The sequence below is a fragment of the Chionomys nivalis genome, chromosome 11, assembly GCF_950005125.1.
Source record: "Chionomys nivalis chromosome 11, mChiNiv1.1, whole genome shotgun sequence".
Lineage (NCBI taxonomy): Eukaryota > Metazoa > Chordata > Mammalia > Rodentia > Cricetidae > Chionomys > Chionomys nivalis.
In genome coordinates, this window is record NC_080096.1 from 83076788 (window position 1) to 83097869 (window position 21082).

The window sequence follows — 21082 nt, forward strand, 5'->3', positions numbered from 1 at the left end:
TCTACAGTTGTAAGGGGCATTCCTGGGCCCTCTGCTGTCGCAGGACTGGCTAACTGCTTAGCCACATTTGCACTGACTGGCTTTCACTGCTGGTAACAGAAAACACTTTTGTTCCTTCCAAATTTCTCTTGCTTCTGTAGACAATTACATGCTAATTATTACTCAGCATAACACTGAGAGCAGAACCGACAGTGCTGCAAACACAACTGTAATTTAAGGAGCCCATAGGAAATACACTGGCGAGCTAAAGGCTTACACTAGAAGTAATAGGGTGGTGGAAATTTAAAAAAAAAACGCAGACAAAAACACTTAAAGGTCTTCAGTGCTCCTCAAATCACATCTGAAAGGAAACAGTCGTTTCCTTAAAGAAAAAGTCTCAGCTCCTATTTTATACCATTGTAGTGTTATAAGGCTATTTATTCACTGGGGGCCCAGAAAGTACAGGAAAACTAACCTGAAACATCGGTAAGCTGCCTCTGATCAAAAGAACTGGACTTGAAAAAAAAAAAAACCCTTTTATGGCCTTCAGGGTAAGGTGGGTTTTGTGCTTTATTATTCATGGTTCTTTCTGATTGAGAGGGGAAAGTCTTAGTATTTCCCATCAGAACCCTCTGTGTTGAGTGACACACATCCAGGGACTCCAACAGCCCTGGTGTGTCTCTAAAGGAGAGGCTGCTGGTGGTAGCTGGGGGGCGGCTGTGTGGCTGGAGGTGCAGGGACTGCCACTGGGAAGCCGGCCAGCTGTGGCAGCCCGGATGCTGTGTTCTGATAAGAGGACACATCTGCTGACATCCCCACAGGCTGTGTAAGCAGGTAGACCCGCAGCTGACTGAAGATGAGAGCTCTGGTTCCCGTAGGAAGGGCTGGAAACAGTGTCCTGGGCAGGGCTTAAATATGGAGTTTGGACGGTATGTGTTGTGACTACGGAGCTCGTATTTGGAGGCAGAGATCTCAGTGAGCCCATAGGATCAGGTGCTAGGCCATAGCTCTGGACAACAGATACTTGGTGAATGTTATGACCCAGGTAGTTCCCACCATGCGTCTGAACTGGGTATGTCTGCACTGGAAGCCCAGCTGCTGTGGATGGGTAGTGCGCTGGGTGAAGCTTGGAGTAGACCGGGTAGACAGGCGTGTCATTAACCAGCTTGTTGTACAGGTCTGTTCAACTCAGACAGCTCGGAATGCCACCTATCAATCTCTTCAAGTTTTTCGTCTATCATTGGACCCATCTGTTGGCAAATATCTTCTAAGCCCTTGGGAGTCGGGTTTTGAATCCTTCGGATCTATGCTTTGGAGAACCTGTAGGGCTCTATCCATTTTATCCTCATCTATATAAACAGGCTCAGGCTCTGATTTCTTAATTTCCTCCACTTCATCATCAAGTACATTCAATTTGTCCACCATTGCTGCCTCAGGCTCTGTGTTTAAGTTAGTCGTGACAAAGTTAGAGGGGAAGAGTCCTATTCCTCTGTGGCTCTCTCCTTTCCACCAATTGGCATCACTGTCATCCAAAATGGTAATAATCTCACCATGTTTAAAGGTGACCTCATTGTCCTCAACAGCTTCAAAGTCATATAAAGCTCTGACTCTCCACGCAGTCTTATTATTTAACTGAATGTCTACAGGCGGATACAAAGACTTTGTCTCTGCATGCTGCTGCTTCTGCTCTTGCAATGACAGTTCAATAGCTTTAGCTATGTCCTCATCTTCTTTGTTTTTGTTCAATGATGCACCGTTTTTGGCAGCAGCCGCGACAGTCTGGGACCCTGCTGCAGGAAATGTCACTCCTTCTTCTTTCATAGATTTAATAGTTGCAGCTATCAGACTACATTGGGGGTCATTCTGAAATTTTTCTGACCATTCCGCCATTAGAGATTTCAGTTTCTCACAGACTTTAGGATGAGCCTTATTTTTTATCGCAGCACATGTTTCCGTTGCAAAATCACGGGAACATACTTCTAAATGAAATATCTTTCCACAGTTTGCCACACAAGCCCCAAGAAGTCAACGCCTGCAGAGCGACATGAGGGACTTTATGGTTCACCCGCTTCATTATGGCTTTCAGGCAATCTTTTGCTCCATTGGGAGTGCTTCCAATCCTATCATAGATGCCCATAATCAGACTCCAGTCTTCTGTGGTGTTGTACTCATTTGTGGCTTTTTCCACGTCTTGCTCAAACGGGTTGGCACTGAACAGAGGCATGGCGCCAGCATCCGAAGTTGAATCGCGACGGTCCGGCAGGGCTCCAAATGCTCCCGCTGAGTGACTGGTGGCGGCTTCCCCATGTGGCTAAACTTTAATGGGGGGGCGGGGGTACGTGATGACAGTGAGGGACGGGGTGAAGAAGAAAAAAGGGGTGCGGGTTGCGGCATTCTAGGTTTTTAAGGGGGAAGCTAGGTGCATCTGGGAAATGTGTCCTGCGCATGTGTGGCCTTTTCATGGAACACTAGATGCTTCTGGGAAATGTGGTCCAGTGGGACGCTGTATCCTCTGTGTATGCGCTGTCTTTTCTTCACTCCGGCAGGGATCTTTTGGGGGGTGCGAACCCTCCCAAAAGAACAACATTTCACCCTTTTGGTTTTATTAACAAAATTGGGGGGAGGTTGAGGGTCTTAATGGGTAGGGAATGGGGGCGTTGCCCAGTCTCTCATGACTGCTTCCTGTGGCTTTGGCTGTTGGGGGATCCTGGGAGTATCTGATGTGTCCTGGTGATGTCCTGTTGATCATGTCCTGTCCACTGACGTTCTGAGGTGGCTGATTGAAGAAATTGCATCTGTCTGCCTTTTGAGTACCTGGGTCATCGTTAAGATGCTGGAAAACAAAAGTCGCATTAGTAGAGAAGAAAAACAAAATCAAAGGGGAGAGGAGGTTTGGGAAATTAAAGGGGAGATGGGGTGGGGGGGGTTTAGGAGGTTTGGGGTTAAGAATGATTAAAAAAATATTGAATGGTACTTATTCCATTAATGATCCATTTGGGCCTGCTTCGTTCAGGTGGGTTGGGCTGTCTTCTTGGAGTTTAAAGAAAATGTCTTAAAAGAAATAGATTTTAACTGTGCATACGTCATCATGCAGGAGACACTGCTGCAGTCAGTGGCAAACCTGTTATGTCAAGGAACTTTGTTAAGAATTTGTTTACCACCTGAACTTTGGCTCCGTGTTTGATGATGATTTCTGTAACGACAGCTGAATGGTTATTTAGGAATTTAGAGGAGAAGGGAGGGTGTGTTTACACAGGAGGATTAAGTGAAGGATGGGACCACTATTTCCCTTAGACTGGAGTAGAGGGGGTTGAACCTGGTGTCCTTTGGAACTTAAGAGAACAAGGTCCTGTCTGAGTTACTGTGTATGGAGGATTGTCTTGAGCCATGGAGGTGAAAGGTTTAAGATGTGACAGGTGAATCCAGTGAGGAATTCCCTCAAGCTTGGTAGCTGTGGGAGTTAGAAGAATTACTCTGAGGGGACCCTGCCATTTAGGGGAGAGGGGTGAGGGACGTTGGCCTGGAGATGAGAATAATGCCTTATCTCTCATTTTAACCTGTGGTGGACATGTGTTAGCACATGGTTGAGGTAGTGAGTGATCTGTGAAGTCCCACAGTAGCGAGTGTAGGTGGAAAAGGAGGGGAGTGAGCAGGTGATCAGAAAGGGGAAAAAAACCCCGATGAAAGGCCGGGGGTTAAAACTGGCCACTCATCCATGAGTTCAAAGGGTGAAATGAAAAGGAGGCCATTATGGGGCTGGGGAGATGGCTCAGAAGTTAAGAGCATTGCCTGCTCTTCCAGGGGTCCTGAGTTCAATTCCCAGCAAACCACATGGTGGCTCACAACCATCTGTAATGGGGTCTGGTCCCCTCTTCTCACCTGCAGGCATACACACAGACAGAATATTGAATACATAATAAAATAAATATTTAAAAACAGAAAGAAAAGGGGGCCCTTTGGGAGAGCCCTAAGCCTGAGAAGAGCCAGAGGCAGAAGCCTTACCCAGTCAAGGTGAAGTTCCTGTGACATTTTAACAAGGGCATCCTTTAAAGAGCAGTTAGTCCATTCTACCTTACCTGAAGACTGAGGGTGGTACGGGATGTGGAAATTCCAGGGGATGCCAAGGGCCCTAGAGAGGTTTTGAGAAATCTGGGAAGTAAACTCTGGGCCATTATCTGACTGAAGAGAAGTTGGAAGTCCAAAATGGGGAATGATCTCTCAGAGAAGAACATCAGAGACTGTCTGGGCTCTCTTGTTAGTGGTGGGGAAGGCTTCGACCCACCCAGACATTGTATCCACCAAAACCAGATATTTAATTTTTTTGACTGTGGGCATATGAGTAAAATCCAGCTGCCAGTCAGTTCCCAGAAGGGAGCCCCTGGCCTGGTGAGTAGGGAAAGGAAAGCTATGGTATTTAGTCCTGGGATCTGACTTTTGGCAGATCTGACAGGAGGCAGTGGTAGCTTTTAGGAACCTGATATCCTCAGGCGTGGGTTTGATGTATGATCTAATGAAATGAAGTAGAGCTTTTTCATTAGGGTAAAAAAGCTGGTGTAGGTAGGACAGAATCTGTTGGGTGTCAGGAGGTGTCGGCAAGGCTGTGAGCTGTGCTGTAAGGACTCCCTGAGGTAGCTGAGGCAGACATGGGCTCTGGAGTGCTGCTGTCTTAGCCGCTCTGTCAGCCCGATTATTTCCCTTGGAAATAATAGAACTGTCAGACTGATGAGACCGGCAGTGAATAATTCCTATAGCTTTAGGGAGATGGGACACTTTTAGTAGGTCCATAATATGCTCTGAGTTAGTAATAGATCCTCCTTTTGTCGTGAGAAGCCCACGCTCCTTCCATATAGCCACGTGAGACAGCAGGATATGAAATGCATATTTAGAATTTGTGTAAACATTTAAAGATTGTCCCTTGGCTAACTGAAAGGCACGGGTGAGAGATATCAGCTCAGCCTGCTGGTTAGTAGTATGAGCAGGGAGTGCCTTTGCCTCAACTATCTCCATGTCTAATACTATGGCATAACCTGCACTGCGAGTCCCATCTCATAGAAAGGAGCTGCCATCTGTGTACCAGGTATGAGTAGCCTGGGACAGGATGCCTTCCTGTATATGTGAGTGGTGAGGCAGTAGGTCCTCTAGGACCTCAATGCAGGAGTGGGATGGGGAATCATTAACATTAGGTTGAAGTAAAAGATTTGAAATATTAAGGGGTGAGCAGCATTAAAATGTGAGACTGGCATCTTCTACCAGTGCTACCTGAAGGGAAAGAACTCAAGAAGCAGGTAGGGTCTGTAAGCCTTTGTAAGTTAAGAGGTTGGACAGGTTATGATGAGAGAAGACTGTGGTGGGTGCTCTGAAGGTTAGTTTCTTTGACTCACGAATAAGAAGTTCAGCAGCCGCCAAAGCACATATGCAGGGTGCCCAGCCCTGAGTGGTGAGGTCCGTATTCTTTGACAGGTAAGCTACAGGTGTGAAGGAGGGTCCCAATTGATGTCCTAAGACCCCAAGTGCATATCCCTCCTTCTCTGCTATGTAAAGAGAAAAGGGGCAGGTTAAATCTGGAAGATGGAGAGCTGGGGCTTGGGTAAGGGCCTGTTAAAGTCTCTGGAAAGGCTTGGTGATGGGATGGAGGGGCTCATGCAGAGAGCTGAGAGCTGCTTCATATAGGGGGCGGGCAAGGAGGGAGAAGGAGGGGATCCAGGAACGCAGGAAACCAGCCACTCCCAGGAATGATAAAACCTCTTCTTTGGTGGAAGGAACTGTAAGAGATTGAATTGGTTCTTTCCTGTCCAGAGTGATAGCCTTTTGGGTTGGGGTTATGGTTAACCCCAAATACGTTACCTGATTGGTAGATAATTGAGCCTTAGAAGGTGAGACTCTATAGCCCTTTTTGGATAAGAAATTTAATAAGGCAGCAGTATCAGTTCTGCTGATCTCCAAAGATGGGCTACACAGCAGGATGTCATCGACATAGAGTACCAGTTTTGATTTAAGGAGGGACAGTGAGAGCAGATCAGAGGCCAGAGCTTGGCCAAAGAGGTGTGGGCTGTCCCAGAATCCCTGAGGGAGAACGGTCCAGGTTAGTTGTGTGGAGAAATTAGTATCAGGATCTGTCCAGGTGAAGGCAAAGATGTTTTGAGATTGAGGGCTGAGAGGAATAGAGAAAAAGGCATCCTTGAGGTCTAAAACTGAGAAGTGGGAGGTTCCTGGAGGGATGTTAGACAGAAGGGTGAGGGGATTAGGGGCGACTGTGTGCAAAGGAACAACAGCAGAATTAATAAGCCGGAGGTCCTGAACCAGACGATAAGTCCCGTCAGATTTTTGGCAGCCAGTATAGGGGTGTTAAAGGGAGAAGAGGTGGGGCGGAGCGGCTCTTTTCTCAAAATGTCAGAGATTATGGGTTTTAGTCCTCTGAGGCTTTGGGAAGAGAGGCGGTACTGAGCTTGAATAATATACTTGGTGGGTTTTTTTTTAACTGAATAACAATGGGGGAATGGTGTTTAGCAACGACGGGATTTTGGGTGTCCCACACCAGAGGATCCACTTGGGAGGCTGGAAGAGGAAAGAGCATGTTAGTGTCAGAAGATTTCTGGGCCAGGAGAAGAAGCAGCTGCGTTACCAACGAATCTGGAATAAAGCGAGTGGAGGGCGCGAAAGAAATGGAGGCTCCCAACTTGGCCAGAAGATCTCTTCCCCAAAGTGGGACTGGACAGGTCAGTAAAACTAGGAATGAATGAGTGAGAAAAATACCTCTAAACACAATTGAGAGGTGGAATCTGGTGAGGTAAATAAGGCTGTCCCCCTACCCCGACAATAGGGGAATTTGAAGGAGAGGTTGGCCCCTAGAATTCCCTTAGAACCAAATACGTTGCTCCGGTGTCCAAGAGAAACACACAGGCACCTGAGTGTGCAGGGGGCAGTGCTATAGCCTGACTGAATCGACTCTAGCCTCCGACGGGAGACAAAGTCCTGGGCTGGAGGGAAACATCCAGGCTGGGGGCCGCCCGTTGCAGCTGATGTGCTCACATCATAGTGAGCTGTACAGAGAGAGGACAGGAAAAGAGCAGAAAAGGAAGAAAAGGTGAGAACTGGAAGCTCCAAGCTTCCAGGTGCGGGTGAAGACATGGGTCCAGCCAAGGGTGAAAGGCCAGGGGGTGAGTGTTATCGCGCGTCCCCAGGATACGTCAGAGAAAGCGGGGAGCTCAACTGGAGAATCTCCAGGTGAGAGGGGACGTAAGCTAACCAAGGGGAAAGAACTCATGAATCAACTGGTGGTGGTCGCAGGGGGCTGCATTGAGATAAGTGGAACATATGGGGCGGTCACAGGTCGTCAGTTCTGACCTTGTCCTGGGAGGCCCCCAAGCTCCAGGTGGCGCCAAACTGGAGCCGTGGCCTCGGGTGGAAATACTGGGACACGGAGGTCTCTCGGGTTTCGGCACCAAAATGTTGTTTTTTCTCCAGAGTCGGAAAGGAAACACGAAAGCGCGGCGGTCCCACGTGGCTAAACTTTAATGGGGGGGGGTACGTGATGACAGTGAGGGACAGGGGTGAAGAAGAAAAAACGGGTGCAGGTTACAGCATTCTCAGTTTTTAAGGGGGAAGCTAGGTGCATCTGGGAAATGTGTCCTGCGCATGTGTGGCCTTTTTGTTGAACACTAAATGCTTCTGGGAAATGTGATCCGGTGGGACAGTGTATCCTCTGCTGTATCCTCTGTGCATGCACGGTCTTTTTTTCACTCTGGCATGGATCTTTTAGGGGGTGCAAACCCTCCCAAAAGAACAACACAAGGGGATTTTAATTGGAGAAAAAGAAGTTAAACTTTCCTTACTTGCAGATGATATGATAGTATACATAAGTAACCCCAAAAACTCTACCAAAGATCTCCTACAGCTGATAAACTCTAGTAATGTGGCAGGATACAAGATCAACTCCAAAAATTCAGTTGACCTCCTATACACTAATGAAAGGATGCAGAGAGGGAAATCAGAGAAGCATCACCTTTCACGATAGCCACAAATAGCATAAAATATCTTGGGGTAACTCTAACGAAGGAAGTGAAAGATCTATTTGACAAGAACTTTAAGTCTTTGAAGAAAGAAATTGAAGAGGATACCAGGAAATGGAAGGATCTCCCTTGCTGTTGGATTGGGAGGATCAACATAGTAAAAATGACAATTCTCCCAAAAGCAATCTATAGATTCAATGCAATCCTCATGAAAATCCCATCAAAATTCTTCATAGACCTTGAGAGGACAATAACCAACTTTATATGGAAAAACAAAAAAACCAGGATAGCCAAAACAATCTTATATAATAAAGGAATGTCTGGAAGAATTACCATCCCTGACCTCAAACTCTATTACAGAGCTACAATATTGACAACAGTTTGGTATTGGCATAAAAACAAAGAAGTCGACCAATAGAATCGAATAGAAGACCCAGTTTTTTTTTATTTTATTCTTTTTAAATTAAAATTTCTGCCTCCTCCCTGTTTCCCATTTCCCTCCCCTTCCTGCCATGCATTGCTCCCTCCCCCCACTCACTTCCCACTCTCCCCGCTCCTCTCCCCCTCCCCCCACTCCATTTCCCCTTCCTCTAGATACTGAAGAACAGTCCAAATTCCCTGTCCTCCGGGAAGTTCAAGGTCCTCCCACTTCTATCTAGGTCCAGGAAGGTGAGCATCCAAATAGGCTAGGCTCCCACAAAGCTAGTTCATGTATTAGGATCAAAACCTAGTACCATTGTCCTTGGCTTCTCCTCAGCCTTCATTGTCCGTCATGTTCAGAGAGTCCAGTTTCATCCCATGCTTATTCAGTCCCAGTCCAGCTGGCCTTGGTGAGCTCCCAATAGATCAGTTCCACTGTCACAGTGGGTGGGCACACCCCTCGTGGTCCTGACTTCCTTGCTCATGTTCTCCCTCCTTCTGCTCCTCATTTAGACCTTAAAAGCTCAGTCTGTTGCTCCAAATTGGGTCTCCGTCTCTATCTCGATCCATCGCCAGATGAAGGTTCTAAGGTGATATGCAAGATATTCATCAGTATAGGATAGGGTCATTTCAGGTTCCCTCTCCACAGTTGCCCAAGGTACTAGCTGGGGACCTCTCCCTGGACACCTGCGAACCCCTCTAGAGTCAAGTCTCTTGCCAACCCTAAGATGGCTCCCTTACTTAGGATATATATTTCAGAAGACCCAGATTTTAACCCACAAACCTATGAACACCTCATTTTCAATAAAGGAGCTAAAAGTATACAATGGAAGAAAGAAAGCATCTTCAACAAATGGTGCTGGCAGAACTGAATGTCAACTTGTAGAAGAATGAAAATAGATCCATATCTATCACCATGCACAAAACTCAAGTCCAAATGGATTAAAGACCTCAATATCAGCACGAACACTCTGAACCTGATAGAAGAGAAAATGGGAAGTACTCTACAACACATGGGCACAGGAGACCACTTCCTACATATAACCCCAGCAGCACAGACATTAAGGGCAGCATTGAAGAAATGGGACCTCCTGAAACTGAGAAGCTTCTGTAAAACAAAGGACACTGTCACTAAGACAAAAAGGCAACCCACTGACTGGGAGAAGATCTTCACCAACCCTGCAACAGACAAAGGTCTGATCTCCAAAAAGAACTCAAGAAACTAGACTTTAAAATGCTAATTAACTCAATTAAAAATGGGGCACTGAACTGAACAGAGAATTCTCAACTGAAGTTCAAATGGCCAGAAGACACTTAAGGTCATGCTCAACCTCCTTAGCGATCAGGGAAATGCAAATCAAAACAACTTTGAGATACCATCTTACACCTGTTAGAATGGCTAAAATCAAAAAGACCAATGATAGCTTTTGCTGGAGAGGATGTGGAGTAAGGGGTACACTCATCCATTGCTGGTGGTAATGCAAACTTGTGAAACCACTTTGGAAATCAGTGTGGCGATTTCTCAGGAAATTTGGGATCAACCTTCCCCAAGACCCAGCAATACCACTCTTGGGAATATACCCAAAAGATGCTCTATCATACTACAAAAGTATTTGTTCAACAATGTTCATAGCTGCATTATTTGTAATAGCCAGAACCTGGAAATAACCTAGATGCCCTTCAATGGATGAATGGATGAAGAAAGTGTGGAATATATACACATTAGAGTATTAATCAGCAGTAAAAAACAATGACTTCTTGAATTTTGCATGCAAATGAATGGAAATAGAAAACACTATCCTGAGTGAGGTAACCCAGACCCAAAAAGGTGAACATGGGATGTACTCATTCATAATTGGTTTCTAGCCATAAATAAAGGACATTGAGTCCATAATTCATGATCCTAGAGAAGCTAAATAAGAAAGTGAACCCAAAGTAAAGGATAGTTATACTCCTGGATAATGGAAGTAGACAAGATTACTGGGCAAAATTTGGGTACTTGGGGGTGGGTGGGATAGGGGAAAGAGAGAAAAGTGAGAGAAAAGTGAAAAGGGGAGGATGGGGAAAGCTTGGGGGAATGGGATGGTTGGGATAAAGGAAGGGTGGTTATGGAAACAGTGAAGAATATATCTTAATTAAGGGAGCCATTTTAGTATTGACAAGAGTCTTGACTCTAGAGGGGTTCCTCGGGTTCCAGAGAGATGTCCCCAGCTATGTCCTTGGGCAGCTGAGGAGCGGGAACCTGAAATGGCCCGATCCTATAGCCATACTGATGAATATCTTGCATATCACCATAGAACCTTCATCTGGTGATGGATGGAGATAGAGACAGAGACCCACACTGGAGCACTGGACTGAGCTCCCAAGGTCCAAATGAGGAGCAGAAGGAGAGAGAACATGAGCAAGGAAGTCAGGACCATGAGGGGTGCATCCACCCACTGAAGCAGTGGGGCTGATCTATTGGGAGCTCACCAAGGCCAGCTGGACTGGGACTGAAAAAGCATGGGATAAAACTGGACTCTCTGAACATGATAGACAATGAAGGCTGCTGAGAAGCCAAGGACAATGGCACTAAGTTTTGATCCTACTGCATTTATTGGCTTTGTGGGAGCCTAGCCTGTTTGGATGCTCACCTTCCTAGACCTGGAGGGAGGGGAGAGGACCTAGGACCTCCCACAGGGCAGAGAACCCTGACTGCTCTTTGGACTGGTGAGGGAGGGGGAGGGGAGTGGGGAATGGGAAGTAAGTGGAGGGGGAGGGAAATTTTTAATAAAAACAAGCTATACTGAGAAATCCTTTCTCAAAAACAAAACCAAAAAAAAAAAAAACCAAATGAATGCATTTGAGCCATGTAGTTGACTGTCCAATACAGATGGCTCAGCACATATATATTTTTTTTGTGTATGTGGATTACCTGAGTTCAAACCTACACTCAAGTTGGGAAGTTAATAAATCTCTACTATTGCCAATCCAGGGGACCTGACATCCTCTGTTTTTGTATATCAAATATATACATCTTTAAGGCTTTTTCTCTCATGCACAAACATTCTCAAAATATAGCAATATTTTGTTTTCAAAAGTGTGACTTATAAAGCAGTTGGAGTAAAGCAAGTTACTTTACATGTACACTGATTTTTTAAAAGTCTGGTCTCTTGAAATTTCTTTTAAAACGTTTTCACTTCCTCACTCTGAAGCAGACTTAGAGGCAATCACCAATTGTAGGAAACAAAATGGTGTCTAAGTGATCCTAACAGATATAATTTTCTTTATCATAAGAGAATAAGATGCTTTCAAAAATCAAAACTATTTTCTGTATAGTAAAAACATCAGAGGGCTTCAAGTGAATATTTCAAATTTTGGTTAAACAGCCCTCCCACCCAACCCATTTTCTGTTATTTTGGTCAGTGATTTCTTGTAATTTGATTTTGATTAGAATCTTGTCTTACTTAAGGAACCATAATATGTATTTGTAGATTTGTGTTTGTGTGTCTTGTTTGCGGTGCCATCTATTTTGTTGATTTTATGAATCACAATCTAATTCATTATGCAGATGGGAAGAGACATGGCAGGGCAGAGAGGAGAATATAGGGTGTGAGGAGAGAGGAGCTGAGGATTGAGTGTTTCGTAGAAACAGCATTCTGTCTGAGGACATATATAGACAGGATACCCCATTTGGTTTGTCTAGCAGAATTCATCTATGGGTTCCCTGGGAGGGGATGCTGAGGCTGAGGAAAAGTTAGATTAACAGAAATGAAGACAGAATCATAGGTTAATTGAGAGGATGGAAGGTCAATACAAAACATCCCCGAGTTTATTTGTCAGTCAGAATATATACTAAATACGGTAAAAAAAAAAAAAGAGCAAAGAGCAATACAGTCAGCTAACTACCTCTCTGCACTTTCCTTGGAGGCAGCTCAAACCTGTGCATTAACTCGTTCAGCTAAGCAGCTTCTAATCACTAACAAGGAGTACCCCTGGCTGGCCTACACTAGCCCAAATCTTAATAGAAAAAGTGTACTCTTTCAACTGGGCAAAATGCTTTTTCTGTTGGCTAACACAGATGCTACCCATAGCCCTCAAGTTTACTGGAAGAAGAACAGCAGGCATGCTTAAACTCAAATAATTTCTTTAAGCCAGAAATGACTCCAGATGGAAACTGAGTCACACGTGGGCTCCCACATTGGACTGGGAATTTTATTTTATTTTATTTATTTATTTTTCTGGCTTCTTTCACTTAGCATAATGTTTTCTTTTATTTATTTATTTATTTATTTATTTATTTATTTATTTATTTATTTATGATTTCTGCCTCCTCCACGCCAGCGCTTCCCATTTCCCTCCCCCTCCCTCTATCAACTCCCCCTCCCTCAGCAGCCCGAAGAGCAGTCAGGGTTCTCTGCCCTGTGGGAAGTCCAAGGATCTCCCACCTCCTTCCAGATGAGCATCCAAACAGCCTAGGCTCCCACAAAGCCAGTACATGCAGTAGGATCAAAACCCAGTGCAATTGTCCTTGAGTTCTCAGCAGCCCTCATTGTTCACTATGTTCAGTGAGTCTGGTTTTATCCCATGCTTTTTTTTAAACTGGACTAGGAATTTTATAGAGCTAAGAACTAGTGGCTGGATGCTGTGCTTCTCTGATCTTTCAGCTTTCAGCCCTTCTATCTGACTACAGGGTTTATGAATAAGATCAATTTGCACTACATCTAAAAAATAATTTTTAAAAAGGCTTCTTCTTAATTTCTCTTCATGTTTTGGGTCTAAATCTCTATCAAGTAACTTAAAATTAAGTTTTTGAATTCTGTATGTAAATAACAGACTATGGCCCTTTAACCTCTTTGAGCTTTACTACATACAGCACTTAAAAGATTTTCTGCAGTAAACCACCATCATTCTTAACAGTGACCATTAAAATCCTAAACAGAGGCTCAGGGCCCCACACCATTGATTCCTCCTAGAGTGTGGTAATGCCACTAAACTGTCTACCCACCAAACGTCAACTTTGGGCTATAAATTATTCAGGACAATTCCAAGATTATTATCTAAGATGGTCTTCATGCACTACACTAGCCAGAACTTGAGATAATTCCTCCACATTCCTATTACACAAAGACTGGACAAGAGATAATATAGGTAATTCTCCCATGAACTGAAATTATCCTAGGTTTAATTCAGGGACCCTTATAGATGCCATTATCCACAGACAACAAAAAATAATTTTAAAAACAGGGTTCCCATATTCCCAAGAGTTGGGGTAAGCAGTTTGGTTATTCATTAGTTCACGATTTATGTCAGCATTGAGGTGGAGGTGGTAATAAATTACTATGGATAAGGGTAAAAAATAAAACAAAGGATTATATTCAATTATCTTGTTCTGAAAAGAAAAAGGGAAGATAGAAATCATAGGATAAATGATAGATTACTAAATTGACTTTAAATAAAAAACAACTATTTTTATTAAATATTTTACATTAATATGGATTTTTGTATATTAATACATATTTGAGGATATTTTTGTTATACTATATGTTTCTAATCTTGTTTAACATATTTTTGCATATTCATGGAAATTCAAAGTTATTTTTGATAAAACATACTGCACATACATTTCTACTCTTATGTAAGGTTTTTTGTCCAATAAGTCACTTAACAATGTAAAATAAATCTCTAGTCCTTAAAAATTACCATTATAAACTACTTAAATTAATAAAAATACAGGTTAATAGTTACATATTACAATCATACTCATATAGTCATTTTAGGTATGTTTTCAAGGTGAAAAAGACATTTCATTTCCATTTTTTATGACAGGGTTCCTTTGTATTGCTCTCATTGTCCTGTAAATCACATTGTAGACCAGACTGGCCTTGAATGTATTGAGATCACCCTGCTTCTGCCAAACAAGTGTTGGGATTAAAGACATGAACCATCACTCCCTGGTCAAAAATACATTTTAAATAGACATTTTAAATGTCATCAAACAGTTCCTATTCAATATGACATTTATGATGTTGTGATAATATAAGGCTTTTATGACAAGACACCTGACAACACCAATCTACTTCAGAGAAATGACAGATATCATAGAAATGATTAGATGGAGTTAACTTTCTTGTTGGCAAGAGTTATTCACTGGCAAGAAACTGTCTTTGACTTAACTACTGACAGTATACTGTCCAATTCGATAGGCAGGACACAAAAGAAAGTGACAGCTGAGCATTGCCATGGCAAAGTAGGACAATCCTTCAAATTCCTGCTTCACAGAAACTTGGTCAGATCTTCTATGTGTATAGACCAAAGTTAAAACTCCCAACAGTACAGTGGAATCTTGGGTGAAATCTTGGGTGACTGTCCAGGCAGTCAGTTCCTGTTATTTCGTAGGTTTTTAAAAATTGTTTTTATTGTGGTATATATTTTTCTCTGCTCTCCTTCTTTCCTTTCCTCTTCTACCTTTTCCCATGATCCCCATGCTCCCAATTAGCTCAGAAGATCTCTCTTTTTCTACTTTCCATGTAGATAAGATCCATGTGTGTTTCACTTAGATTCCTCTTTGTTATCTAGATTCTCAGGGATTGTGAATTGTAGGCTTATTTTCTTTGCTTTATCTCTAAAAGCCACTTATGAGTGATTACACAGTAGATTTGTCTTTCTGGTTCTGGATTACCTCACTCGATATAATGTTTTCTGGATTCATCCATTTGCATGCAATTTCAAGATGTCATTATTTTTATTTGCTGTGTGGTACCACATTTTCCTCATCCATTCTTTGGTCAAGGAGCATTTAGGATGTTACCAGGTTCTGGCTTATACACATAGTGCTGACGTGAATATAGCTGTATATATGTCCTTGGGATATATACCCAAAAGTGGTATTGCTTGGTCTTGAGGTAGGTTGTGTCCTAATTTTCTGAGAAATCACCATACTGATTTCTAAACCAGTTTTTATGCCCACAAGCAATGTAGAAGTTTTCCCTTCACCCAACATCCCCTGCAGCATAAATGTTCTTAGTGTTTGTAATCTTTGTCATTCTTACAGGTGTAAGGTGGAATCTCAGAGTTATTTACATTTGCATTTCTCTAATGGCTAAAGATGTTGAGCATTTCCTTAAGTGTCTTTCGGTCATTTTACAGTCATCTGGTGAGATTTCTCTGTTGAGGTCTGTACAATTTTTTTCTATTGGCTTATTGGTTCTTCTGATGACCAGTTCCTTGGGGTTGGGAAAGAGCTTTTCCCATTATGTAGGCTGCTGTTTTATTGAACATTTCCTCTGCATTATGGAAACTTCTCAGTTTCAGGAGGTCCCATCTATTAATTGTTGCTATTAGTGTTTTGCTGCTGGGGTTATATTTAGAAAGTGGTCTCATGTACCAATGTGTTCAAGTGTACTTCCCATTTTCACTTCTATGAATTTCAATGTGGTTGGCTTTATGTTGAGGTCTTTGATCTATTTGGACTTGAGATTTCTGCATGGTGATAGATAAACTCTATACTTTCTGTTTTTTCAGGTAGTGTTACATCCTTCTCAGGTCTGTGATGGAGTTAAATACTACATAATTGTAGTTATTTCTGTTATGAAATTGAAAAAATAACTCATAAATTAGTATTGAATATATAAGATTAAGATACATAAAAAGTCTATTTTAGGTTGGTAAGACAAGTTAGGCTAAAAAATAATTTATGTACAATACTTTGGACTTACCTAGTCAGGATAGATAATAAAATATTTTCTCTAAATTTACAAAATGCAAATGGATTGTTCATTGTTTCCATGTGTGTGGGTGTGTGTGTATACATAGTTGTTGTATATTTTGTATATAGCTTTACTGTGTTAGTTAAATCCTTCACTTTTTATTTAGTCAGAAAGGGAAAATGTATGACATTTTGATCATTTTCTCATAATAAAGCTTGCTTGGAGTCAGGACAGAGCTAACTACAACCTGACTGAACATTACCATAGAGGTTTGAAGGACTTTGGCCAAATAGGAGTCAGAATTATTAAGGCAGGCTTGAGAGAAGATATGGGTACTTTTCTTGCATGGAGAAATTGAAGTGATAGTAGTCACCAGTGTCTGATCAATTGGTTTTCTGGTCTTTCAAGTTCTTACCCTGCTGTCTGACTCCCGAGTTTTAGTTTAGTTTAGTTTTTCTGAGACAGGGTTTCTCTGTGGCTTTGGAGCCTCTCCTAGAGGGACCATGCTGACCTCAACCTCACAGAGATCTGCCTGCCTCTGCCTCCCAAGGGCTGGGATTAAAGGTGTACATTACCACTTCCTAATCTGAGTTTTTATTGATAAATATCAATTAGATTAATGTTTCAGTAGGGATAGAGCTATTTAAGTAAGCCCTTTAAAATTTTTGCCCCACCAGTCATTGGTGGTGCATTTCTTTAATCCCAGGACTCAGGAGACAGAGGCAGGTGGATTTCTGTGAGTTCAAGGCCAGCCTGGTCTACAAGAACCAGTTCCAAGAAAGGCTCCAAAGCTACAGAGAAATTCTGTCTTGAGAAACAGAAAAACACAACAAAAACAAAACAAACAAACAAAAAATGAAGCCCAATGTACCTGAGAGAGAACCACAGGATTTGTTATTTGCTCTGCTGAATTTTCACCTTTCCTTGACCCAATTTTCCCTCATTTGTCTTCATTCCCCTCTTTCATATGTCTTTTGTTTCTTCTTTTTTTAAACCTTGACTGCAGTTCTTCCACCATTCATCTCAGTCCCACCTTTCCCCAAAATCTCTCTTCTTTGTTTACCTTTAGAAAGAGCAGGTCTCTCATACATATAAACCAAACATGGTGTCTTGTTTTAATTAGTGATTCTGCTGTTGTGATAAAACACCATGACCAAAAAGCAAGAATGGATGAAAAGTGTTTATTTGGATTATACTTTCATATTGTTGTTCACTATTAAAGCATACCAAGGAAAGAACTCAAGGAGGGCAGGATCCTTGAACCAAGAATTGATAGAAATATGATGGGGGAGTGCTTCTTAGTCTCTTATTTCTCATGACTTACTCATCCTCTCTTTGTATAAAACCCAGGAACAGCCCAGGGATGGCACAACTCAGGAACAGCCCAGGGATGGCACAACTCTCAATGGACTGTGCCTTCTGCCATTGCTCAATAATTGAGAGAATGCCTCATTTCTGAATCCCATGGAGGGATTTTTTCCCTAAGGCTCCCTAATCTCTGATGTCTATAGGCCATTGTCAAGTAGACATGGGAAACCAGCCCATATACATGGTACAACAAGTTAAATTAAGACTATGTAGAATCCATATAAAGCCTGGATATAGAAACTCAGCATGAGCAAAGGGGTCTCAAAAGCTGTCAAATGAGTTAAAGTACACCCCACATATACACACCCAGTTCTATGAGTCCCACAAAACACCAAAGTATGAACTGATAACATATATGCAAAACATTTAGCACAGGCCCCTATAGGATTATGATAGTCTCTGTTAGCACCAATAGCTCCTGCTTAGTTAATTCTGTGGGCTGTGTTATCCTAGGGTCCTCATCCAAGGTGGGAGGTGGTTGCTATGGTACTTGTTCCCCGTTGCCAGCAGGGTCTCCTTAGCTCCTCTTATTGTTTGACTGCCTGTGTATGCTCCTGCTACTTTCAGTTCCTGGATTAAGCCAGTCTGATAACAATTGGCTGAGGTACCATTCTATGAGAATAGCAGAATATCATTAGAAATCATTTCATGGACTTTAGAATCTTGTTTGGTTCTATCATAGACTTGTAGTGTAGTGAGCTTCAGGTTCTTGGTCATCCAATTAGTGATGGGCATGGTCTCCCTCTATTGGAATGGGTCTGAAGTTTCACAAGTTATTTTTTGTTTACTCCCAAAAGTTCTGGGGAACAAATAACTCAATGTATCTTGCAAGCAGGACTAGTTGTAGATTGAAGGTACTGTTGGTGGGTTGGTGTCCCAGTCCCAAGATTGAAAACTTTGCCTGGTTAGAGAAGACTCCAGAGGTTTCCCATTCCTCTTTCCTAAAAGTCCTTGCTAGGGACATTTTCATACAACCCAATGAGTATTTACTGTACTAGCTACCATACCAACTCCCAAATGTGACCCAGTTCCTGCAGTCTTTCATCATTCTCCCTTCATCCAAGCACCCTGATTCTGCTTTCTCCTATACCCATCCCAACGTACCCCCATTCAATCCAGAAGACGAATTCTAGTTCTCTATTCGAGGGAAATCCATGCATCCCCCCTTGAGCCTTTGTTGTTAACTAATTTCTCAGTGTCTGTGAATTGTAGCATGTTATCCTTTACTTTACAACTAATCTTAATGTATAAGGGAGTTCACATCATTGTCATTTGTGTCTTGATTACCTCACTCAGAATGATTTTTTTTGTATTTCCTTTCATTCAGCTGCAATTTCATAATGTCCCTGTCTAAATAACTGATTAATAATTCATTGTGTAAATGTACCACATATTTCTATCCACTTTTTGGTTGAGAGACATTGACAACTAGGTTGTTTCCAGTTTCTGGCTATTATAAATAAAGCTGCTATCAGCACAATTGAACAGGTGTTCTTGTGGTAGGATGACTGTAAACTTCAATCATCCTAAATTCTTAAGGTCTCTCTTAACATTAAAAAGGAAGTAAAATTGTATTTGTCAAAATAAAATAAAAAAATGCTTTGGAAAAGAGGTTTTGTTTGTGTTTCCATGGGAAACAAGAGACTGTACATTTGTTCGAGGTTGATATGAAACAGGTTTGATCAGAGCATATTCCTTGATTCTTTGACAGGTGATGTATATCAACAAAATTTATAGCTGGTCCTTCCTGGTCTTGGCCATTTTCTCAAATTTTTTCAGTGACACATAACGATTCCTTGACCCACAGGCAACAGGAATTTCTATAGAAAAAATGACACCCACATTACCAAGAGATATGATACGGGATGCTTTTGGTTATTTGGTGGATCATGGATGTTTCTTACAATTTAGGGAAATATAGAATAAAAATATAACTATTAATCTCATATTTTGCATTGGCATGGATTTTGATATATCAATACAAATTTAAAGTTAATTTTGCTACACTGCTTCTACTCTTATTTGGGGTATTGTCTTTATGTTGCTGATTTACAAATGCAATAGTTAAGAAATGAAGTTACTAGTTAATCTCTAGTAATCAAACTTGTAAACATATTAGCTTTCTTTTCTTGCCTACCCTGCTATATTTTAGACAGATGATTTGAAAATACTTCAGAGACTTACAAAATATAACATTAAGGTGTTTAATAGTCTAAGGTCTTCTATGATACTGAGACATATCTGTTCCTGGAGCATCATTTTACTTCAAAAAGAATGATGGTCATCAAAGGAATGCCATTAGAGTTCCTTTCATCGTGGCCAGTTTAGCTATTTTGGCAAGACACTGTTTTTCCTTGACTTCTTGATAGTATGTTGTTTATACAAAATATGCAGGACTGACAGAAAAATGATGGCTGAATTTTGCCAAAACAAGGTGGGATGGTTGTCAGGTTTCCTACATCACTGGAGTGTCTGCAAGATATTTACCAAGACAGACAGGAAAGTGGCTGAAGAGCTTTGGGAATACAAGCGGAATAGTCCTTCACATTTTCTGCTTCATTAAAAGTCTGTCAGATATTCTAGGCCTTCAGGTTGAAGATGAATGGTCCTGTATTGCAGAGTACCTTTGGGTGGCTGTCCAGGCAGCAAGATTGCTCTAATATTAGATAATATTACATCCTACTGTGGTCTTTGGAGTTAAAGAGTAAATAATTAGTGTTACAGTTTTTCTTACTTATGATAGAAAGTAAATTACTTATAAAACTTTGAATACTAAGACAGCATAGATAATTGAGTGTTTTCTCTAAATTTGTTAAATACAAATGTATTGAATGTTGTAAATATCATTCTTCCTGATACCTGTTTTTTAACAATGTTAAAATTAAAACTTTTAATTTTTTAATAGTAAAAATTTTTAATAAAATCTCCCATCAGAAGCTGGAAATGTGACAATATTCAGTAACTGGACACAAATCCCACACAGGAACTGAAGACAAATTAATTCTTACATCAGGGTTTTTAATCCTTGTAAATGACTATATCTCTGTATATTTAACAAATGTTGTGTAGAGTTGGAAAATGTTATGTCTCAGTCAGAAATGCATGAAGTACACAAACACATGTAGGCTGTAATGTCTAAATAAATTACAGCAGACAGGTGTACCTATAGAAAATAGGGAAACCACATTCTACATTCATTCAGTAAAAGAAAACCTTCACTAGCTGCAAGTCAGTAACTACTAATTAGTTCTGTGTTTAATTTCATGAAGACTATAGCCAACATCCTCTAGGATTTTATCATGAAAGCATGATGGATTTTGACAAAGACTTGTTCAGCAACTATTAAAATGATTTGAGATATTTGTATTTAAGTTTAGGGTTTATTACATTTATTGATTTGCATGTGTTGAACCAGCTCTGTAATTTAGGGAAAAAGTGAACTTGCTCATGGTGGAAAATCTTTTTGATGTATCCATTTATTCTGTTTGGTACTATTTTTTGAGTGTTTTGAATTTACATTCATCAGGGATATTTGCCTGAAGTTTTCTTTTTTGTTGTTGAGTAACTGGTTTGGGTATTATGGTGATACTGGCTTCATAGAAGGAGAGCTAGTGTTAC

At 41.5% G+C, this 21082-nt stretch overlaps 1 pseudogene; it reads right to left on the minus strand.

Moving 5' to 3' along the window:
* Window positions 1–660: 660 nt before the first annotated feature.
* On the minus strand, window positions 661–2253 carry LOC130883925 (signal transducing adapter molecule 2-like; annotated as a pseudogene).
* Window positions 2254–21082: the final 18829 nt, after the last annotated feature.